We start from the raw sequence: 8,039 nt of genomic DNA, 5'->3' as shown, positions 1-8,039 counted from the left end.
GTGACTCCCCGAGACCGACGCGCCAGGTGTCTCCCAATTATTCGCTGTCGTAGCCATGTCATTTGTTTGTGTGTTGCATTTTTGCCATGTCATCATCTGCATTGCATCTGCATGTTTTCAAAACTTGCATCTGTCCGGGTTTCCCAGTTCTTTCGGCTGTCCGTTCTGAGCCCAGACACTCTCGCACACGCCTGCGTCATGTCCGAAATATTATTTTATAAGTAGCCTAAAAATGTTCTTGGAATGGGACGAAAGTTGGTGTGCGGTCTTATTAGAGTGTAGATAGACCGCCTGTCAAGTTCTATCACATTGGGAGCTCGTTTGATGCCCCATCGGATAACTATAGTGACATTATAGTCGGTCAAATCGTCAGACGTTTTCAGTCTCTAGAAACTGTTGCTGGGCTGCCCTCTCTTCTCTCCTCTCATCCCACACCCTCCTACACAGCCCACCTAGATCCCCCTCTGTCCGGAGCCGTCCGATGATGATGGAACGGTCCAAAAACAGATGAAACCCCCCTCTTCTAGACCCAGTCTATAAATAGATGGCGTCCCCCTCCCATTTCTGTAAAAACCCTAGTGTAAACCTACCCCCAGACCCTCCGCTAACCTCTAGCGCCACCACCTCCATCATTTTCCTCGCCAGCCGCTGCCCGCCACCACTTGGCTCCGCTCCGCTCCGCTCCGCTCCGCTCGCTAGCCGCCACCTGCGCCGCCGGTTCCAGCCAACTGGGCGGTGCCACGTCGCCAAGCCGCTGCTCCCCCTCCAATCTGCGGCCTCCACGCACCCCCTCCAGCACCCCCAGCCACCACGGCCCTGGGAGCCCATTTGAGGCCCGCCCGAGCCCATCCAGGGCCCGAGCGCTGCCCGCTCCCCGCCGCTCCTCCGGATCCATCGCACCTCCCGCTTCCCAGACCCCGTCGCCAAGCGCCGCCCGCCGGCGACCAAGTCCACCGGCCACCTCGACGCCCAGGTCGACGTCTCCTTCTCCTCTCCTTTTTTCTAGTTCCTCTCTCTCTGCCTCCCGTTCTGTAGTTCGTCAGGGGACCGCCGGAGTTCGCCGCCGCCACCCCAAGTCGCCGTCGCCCCTCCGTCGGCTGTATCCGGACCCCTCCCCATCGGATCCATCCATTCCCCCCAACTCGCCCCGGATCCGAGCCTCCGCCACCTTCCGCCGCTCGCCGGTGACGTGCATGGCGCCGCCGTGCCTCTGCTCGATCCCGCATGCATTGATCAGCGCCATCGCATGGGCCGTCGTTCAAGTTTCCTCCTATTCTCGGTTTCTGTCATGATTCTTTCATGATTCAACAGTTGTCAAGAATGAGATAGTTAAACCCATCAATTTCTTCGAGCATGAGCTCTTATCAATACATCAATCTCTTCGTTTGAGTTATCTTGGGTTATATTTCACCTAAAGCCTTCCCTAAGGAATGTTGCTATTGTGGTGCTTATCAATAATCCAAGTTTCCTCCTATTCTCGCGATAAAAGAAGTTTTCGTCTCTTCATTGCTCTCAAGCAGGCAATTGATTCCGTTAGTGGCAGAATTTCACCTCAAGTTTTGGGATGTTTTCCATAAGCCCAAAACAAGTTTATTCTTTTCATTGTTCATTTCCCAACAAATCCGTCCAATCCTCTATGGAAGGATGCTTTCAAATTTGTTCGAGGTAGAAGATGTTGATTTTTTACGGATGCATTATGATGTTGCACGCTTCGACCCATCATCCCATTTTTGTCAAAGATGATGTTCTTTCCTTTGCTTATACATTCAACCGGAGTGTTGTGTCCTCCATTCAAGTTCTCTCATCTTATCAAGTTTTGCCTCCCTTCTCAACAGAAGTGCTGCCTGAAATCTTTCTTACCCCTTGTGCCATTCATTCAATAGTTTCGGAGGCAGTGTGTTGTTGATTTCATTAAGTATCCTCTCATCTTGTAAAGTTCATGTTCAATTCCTTCCATTTACAGTCGAAGTGCTGTCCAAATTATATCATCCTTATTCCTTTTCTATCTTTTTTTAACCGGAGTATTGTGTCTATCATTCCTCTTCTAACCGGAGTCTCATCCAAATGCTTTCATTTTGCCAAGTTCATATTCCACGCCTTCCATTTCCAACCGGAGTGTTGTCGTAATTGATTTTTCTCGTTCCTTGTGCATCTCGTTTCAACCGGAGTGCTTGCATGTACTTCTTGTCTATTGTAACACTTTTCTTATGTCTTTCAACCTACAAGGTTCCCGTAATGTTCCTTGTTCCTCTTTTCTAACGGATTGTTTTCAACTTTGCTCATCTTTGTTGTATTCTTTCTTTCAATTTGTTCAACCCCTCAAGGTCCATGGTTTCACTCATTTTTCCAAGAAGCAACTTAGTTTACCTCTCCTCTTCCTTTTCTACTTCTCTCCGGTGCCATCCTAGATATCGGGACGAGATCCTCTTGTAGCGGTGGAGTGTTGTGACTCCCCGAGACCGACGCGCCAGGTGTCTCCCAATTATTCGCTGTCGTAGCCATGTCATTTGTTTGTGTGTTGCATTTTTGCCATGTCATCATCTGCATTGCATCTGCATGTTTTCAAAACTTGCATCTGTCCGGGTTTCCCAGTTCTTTCGGCTGTCCGTTCTGAGCCCAGACACTCTCGCACACGCCCGCGGCATGTCTGAAATATTATTTTATAAGTAGCCGAAAAATGTTCTTGGAATGGGACGAAAGTTGGTGTGCGGTCTTATTAGAGTGTAGATAGACCGCCTGTCAAGTTCTGTCGCATCCGGAGCTCGTTTGATGCCCCATCAGATAACTATAGCGACATTATAGTCGGTCAAATCGTTGGACGTTTTTGGTCTCCAGAAACTGTTGCCGGGCTGCCCTCTCTTCTCTCCTCTCAGCCCACACCCTCCTACACAGTCCACCTAGATCCCCCTCTGTCCGGAGCCGTCCGATGATGATCGAACGGTCCGAAAACAGATGAAACCCCCCTCGCCTAGACCCCTGTCTATAAATAGATGGCCTCGCCCTCCCATTTCTGTCAAAACCCTAGTCTAAACCTACCCCTAGACCCTCCGCTAACCCCCAGCACCGCCACCTCCATCATTTTCCTCGCCAGCCGCTGCCCCGCCGCCACTTGGCTCCGCTCCGCTCACTAGCCGCCACCTGTGCCGCCGGTTCCAGCAAACTGGGAGGTGCCACGTCGCCAAGCCGCTGCTCCCCCTCCAATCTACGACCTCCACGCGCCCCCTCCAGCACCCCCATCCACCGTGGCCTTGGGAGCCCATCTGAGGCCCGCCTAAGCCCATCTAGGGCCCGAGCGCTGCCTGCTCCCCGCCGCTCCTCCAGATCCATCGCGCCTCCCGCTTCCTCGACCCCATCGCCAAGCGCCGCCCGCCGGCGACCAAGGCCGCCGGCCACCTCGACGCCCAGGTCGACGTCTCCTTCTCCTCTTCTGCTCTCTAGTTCCTCTCTCTCTTCCGAGCTCATCTCTCTCTGCCTCCCATTCTGTAGTTTGTCAGGGGACCGCCAGATTTCGCCGCTGCCACCCCAAGTCGCCATCGCCCCTCCGCCAGCTGGATCCGGACCCCTCCCCATCGGATCCATCCATTCCCCCAACTCGCCCCGGATTCGAGCCTCCGCCGCCTTCCACCGCTCGCCGGTGACGTGTATGGCGCCGCCGCGCCTCTGCTCGATCCCGCGCGCATTGACTAGTGCCAGCGTGTGGGCCGCGCCAGGCCCAGCGCCCCCTTCCGGTCTCACCTCACCTCCGATCTGGGCCATGGCCCATGGTGAGAAACCCCCCAACGCCCCTCCTCTATTCCACTTGGGCTTGGCCCGATTCTGTTCCTGTTGCTATCCTGTGCAGCCCAGATCTATTCAGATTCGGCCAGAGTCTATTTTTTCAGTACTACGAATTTTGCTATTTATTCAGAGATTCACATATTTGCAAACAAGTCCCTCATGTTCATGCATTTAGTATCTCACAAACCATGCATCATGTTAAAATATTGTATATATGTAAAATGCTTAGAATTTCATCTTGTTTCATAATATGCTATTTTCATCCATGTTTAAAATGCTGTTTGCATTTAATTTGCATATTGCCATGTTAAAACGGTGTATTTCATAACTAATTAACCGTAGCTCGATTTTAAATAAGTTATATATGTAAATGGGGTAGAAAAATGCCTAGTTTAACATGGTGCACTCATCTTGCATGTTTAACAACTGTAAAATATGGTTTAGGGCAAAACAGTACCAACTTCATAATATGCATATGAGGATTTTTTCCAGACTTGTTGCTTGTTGTTCCGGCCTCATTTAAACTTGCCTAGATAGGTAGTTTTATTTTGTTTGACCCCTTGCCATGTTTAATAACATTTAATATTGTTGGGTACATAAACGGGGGAGAACTAAATAATCGAATGTGGTGTTTCGTCAATATGGAACTCGTTGCATATTGAGCTCCACTTAACTTGTAGTTTTTTTTGTGCACTTTGACATGCCATGTTTCATTAAATCGGACATGCATCATACTTGGTTGTGCATCATGCCATGTTTATGTCATGGTTGTTTACTATGTTGCTTGCTTCTTTCCAGGTTGCTTCTCTCGTTAACTTCGGTTTCGTTCCTGAGTTCTGAGGATTCGTTCGACTACGTCTGTTTTCCTTCTTCATGGATTCGATCTTCTTCCTAACGAGAACTTTTCAGGCAAGATGACCATTACCCTCGATATCACTTCTATCTTTGCTTGCTAGTTGTTTGTTCTATCGCTATGTCGCGCTACCTACAACTTGTTATATCATGCCTCCCATATTGCCATGTCAAGCCTCTAACCAACCTTCCTAGCAAACCGTTGTTTGGCTATGTTATCGCTCTTGCTCAGCCCCACTTATAGCATTGTTAGTTGCAGGTGAAGTTGATGTTTGTTCCATGTTGGAACATGGATATGTTGGGATATCATTATCTCTTATTTTAATTAATGCATCTATATAATTGGTAAAGGGTGGAAGGCTTGGCCTTTTTCCTGGTGTTTTGTTCCACTCCTGCCGCCCTAGTTTCCGTCATACCGGTGTTATGTTCCTTGATTTTGCGTTCCTTACGCGGCTGGGGTTATGGGACCCCCTTGACAGTTTGCTATGAATAAAACTCATCCAGCAAGGCCCAACCTTGGTTTTACAGTTGCCTAACAACCTAAGCCTTTTCCCTTGGGTTCTGCGGACCCGTGGGTCATCTTTATTTTACCCCCTCGGGCTAGTGTTCCTCTGAGTGTTGGTTCGAACTGGGCGATGTCCGGCGCCCCCTGGGCAACTAGGGTCTATGCCAACCCGACGTCTTGCCCATCTGGTGTGCCCTGAGAACGAGATATGTGCAGCTCCTATCGGGATTTGTCGGCACATTCGGGCGGCTTTGCTGGTCTTGTTTTACCATTATCGAAATGTCTTGTAACCGGGATTCCGAGACTGATCGGGTCTTTTCGGGAGAAGGAATATCCTTCGTTGACCATGAGAGCTTGTGATGGGCTATGTTGGCACACCCTTGCAGGGTATAAACTTTCGAGAGCCGTGCCCGTGGTTATGTGGCAGATGGGAGTTTGTTAATATCCGGTTGTAGAGATCTTGACACTTAACTTAATTAAAATGAATCAACCGCATGTGTAGCCGTGATGGTCTCTTTTCGGTGGAGTCCGGTAAGTGAACACGGTTTTCGGTTATGTTTGAACGTAAGTAGTTTCAGGATCACTTCTAGCTTCACGACCGTTGCGTAGCTTCTCATCTTACTCTTATTTGCATATGTTAGCCACCATATTTGCTTAGCGCTTGCTACAGCTCCACCTCTTTACCTTATCCTACCCAGAAGCTTAAATAGTCTTGATCTCGCGGGTGTGAGATTGCCGAGTCCTCGTGACTCACGGATACTTCCAAACAGTTGCAGGTGCCGACGATACCAGTGCAGGTGATCCTACCGAACTCAAGTGTGAGTTCGACGAGGACCTTGGTCGTTACTATGTTTAGTTTCCTGATGATCAGTAGTGGAGCCTAGTTGGGACGATCGGGGATCTAGCATTTGGGGTTGTCTTCTTTTCTTTTGGTTCCGTAGTCGGACCCTGAATGTACATTGGATGATGTATGTTTAACTTTTATTTGTGTGAAGTGGCGATTGTAAGCCGACTATTTATCCCTTTCTTATTCAGTACATGGGATTGTGTGAAGATTACCCCTCTTGCGACAAAACCACAATGCGGTTATGCCTCTAAGTCGTGCCTTGAATGTGGGAGATATAGCTGCATCATGGGCGTCACATGGGGGGAGGCGCGCGGCGATCATCCGGCCACCACGACCGCGCTCCCACTCCGCCGACGCGCCTCTAGAGTTCGTTGTACGGTTGGAGAGGCCAGCGGGCATCTGGCTCCAGCTCTCGTGCTCCTTCGCGAGCGGGCTACCAGCTGGAGGGCCTGGTGTCCTCTGGCTATAGGCCGACGGCTACTGCAGCAAGGCCTCATGGGTGGATGTTGAGGTCACCGCCTCCGACAATGTGTTCCTGAACCGTGGGTGGCAGCTGTCTGCCCATGCGTGTGGCCTACATGGGAGGTGCACCCTTCACTTCAGGTATGACGGTATCACGACCCTCTACGTCAGGGTCTTTGGGAAGGCGGTCGGCGCCTGGGGTGCTGCCCGGAGAGCGATAGCGACGACGATGACGGCGGCAATGGTGCCGCTGCTGGTGAGCTTGTCCTTGGCGACGACCGCGACGGCTCCAGCAGCGGGGGCTCCTCCTCGGGGCATAGCACGAGCAATGGCGACTACGACAAGCCGCCACGCCACCGGGCTCGGACCGGGGAGGGCGACGAGCTGCATTGCCGGCGCACCCCAGTGAAACAGGAGGAAGACTCCGACTGAGCTCCGTTGTCACTGGGCTGAGCCTTAGGAGTTGCCATGGTCACGTGATTTGCTTTTGTTTCCTCTTTTCTCCTGCATAAAAAAAGTAGTGGGCCCTGCTGGGGCATGCAATGAACCATGTTGCTTGCGCTGTTATGCTATGCTCGTTATTTTTATATTATGTCGTGATACCCGTGTTTCTACTAGGTGTGGTTTGGGCAACTTAGCTCGATGTGCTTGTGGTGGACTCCCATGTCACGAGGGAACGCATTTCCAGGGCGTCCTCCAAGGGCTTTCTTCTTGTCGACTCGACTCATGAGGCGTCTCGTCCTTCCTCGCATAAGCCCCCCGAGCATGGGTTGGTTGTGGCAGCGCACCACGTCGCGATGCCCGGAGGCACGGACTTAAGAGGGTGCGCATGTGCACGAGCTCGCTGAGAGCGTCTCGCGAGGATAAAGATGCCACAAGCTAAGGTACCAGGGCTTCGGCGAGGTGTGGTGAGGCCAGACGTACACACACCGTACCCAACCCCCGCATATGGGGTGCACGAGGAAGAGCGACGCGCAACTACCGCTCCTCCTGAGACAAGGCTGGAAAGGCAAATCCAAAACAAGAAGAGAGAAAATTTCCAACCCTGGTGAACGAAAGACACGAAAGCTCCAAATTTCATTCAAGAAGTTGAAAACCAGCTACAGAAAGCAAGCAAAAGAACAGCCACGTCCGGCACGTAGATTAGTCTTCTTGTATTCCCACCAGCGCGGAGCATGGGGCCTTCACTAGGATGTGGGTGGGAGCCCCCGTAAGGCCCAGGTGTGGCACTTAGGAGACTCCGGGGCATGTACAGCCCCAACTCATTATTAGGTGAGAGTGTCACGAGTGTAGACCTTCACAGGAGCGGGGCCTTGCTTCATGGGTAGAACTTCTGGAGGTGCTAGATGTTCCAGGTGTTCTGGATGGGGATCCCGTCCTGCATCTCCAGGCGCGCGGCGCCAGGCCTGGAGACACGGGCGATCCTGAACGGGCCCTCCCACATGGGCGAGAGCTTATGCAGCCCTTCCCTGGAGACCACCCGCCTCAGGTCGAGATCACCCACCTCGAGCATCCTAGAGCAGACGCTGCGGCAGTGGTACCACCGCAGAGCCTGCTGGTACCTCGCTGCTCTGAGTGAGGCTTGGCGGCGGCGTT

This window comes from Triticum urartu, chromosome 5A (assembly GCF_056163025.1).
Source record: "Triticum urartu cultivar PI428250 chromosome 5A, HENAU_Tu73, whole genome shotgun sequence".
NCBI lineage: Eukaryota > Viridiplantae > Streptophyta > Magnoliopsida > Poales > Poaceae > Triticum > Triticum urartu.
This window is presented reverse-complemented; position numbering follows the sequence as displayed.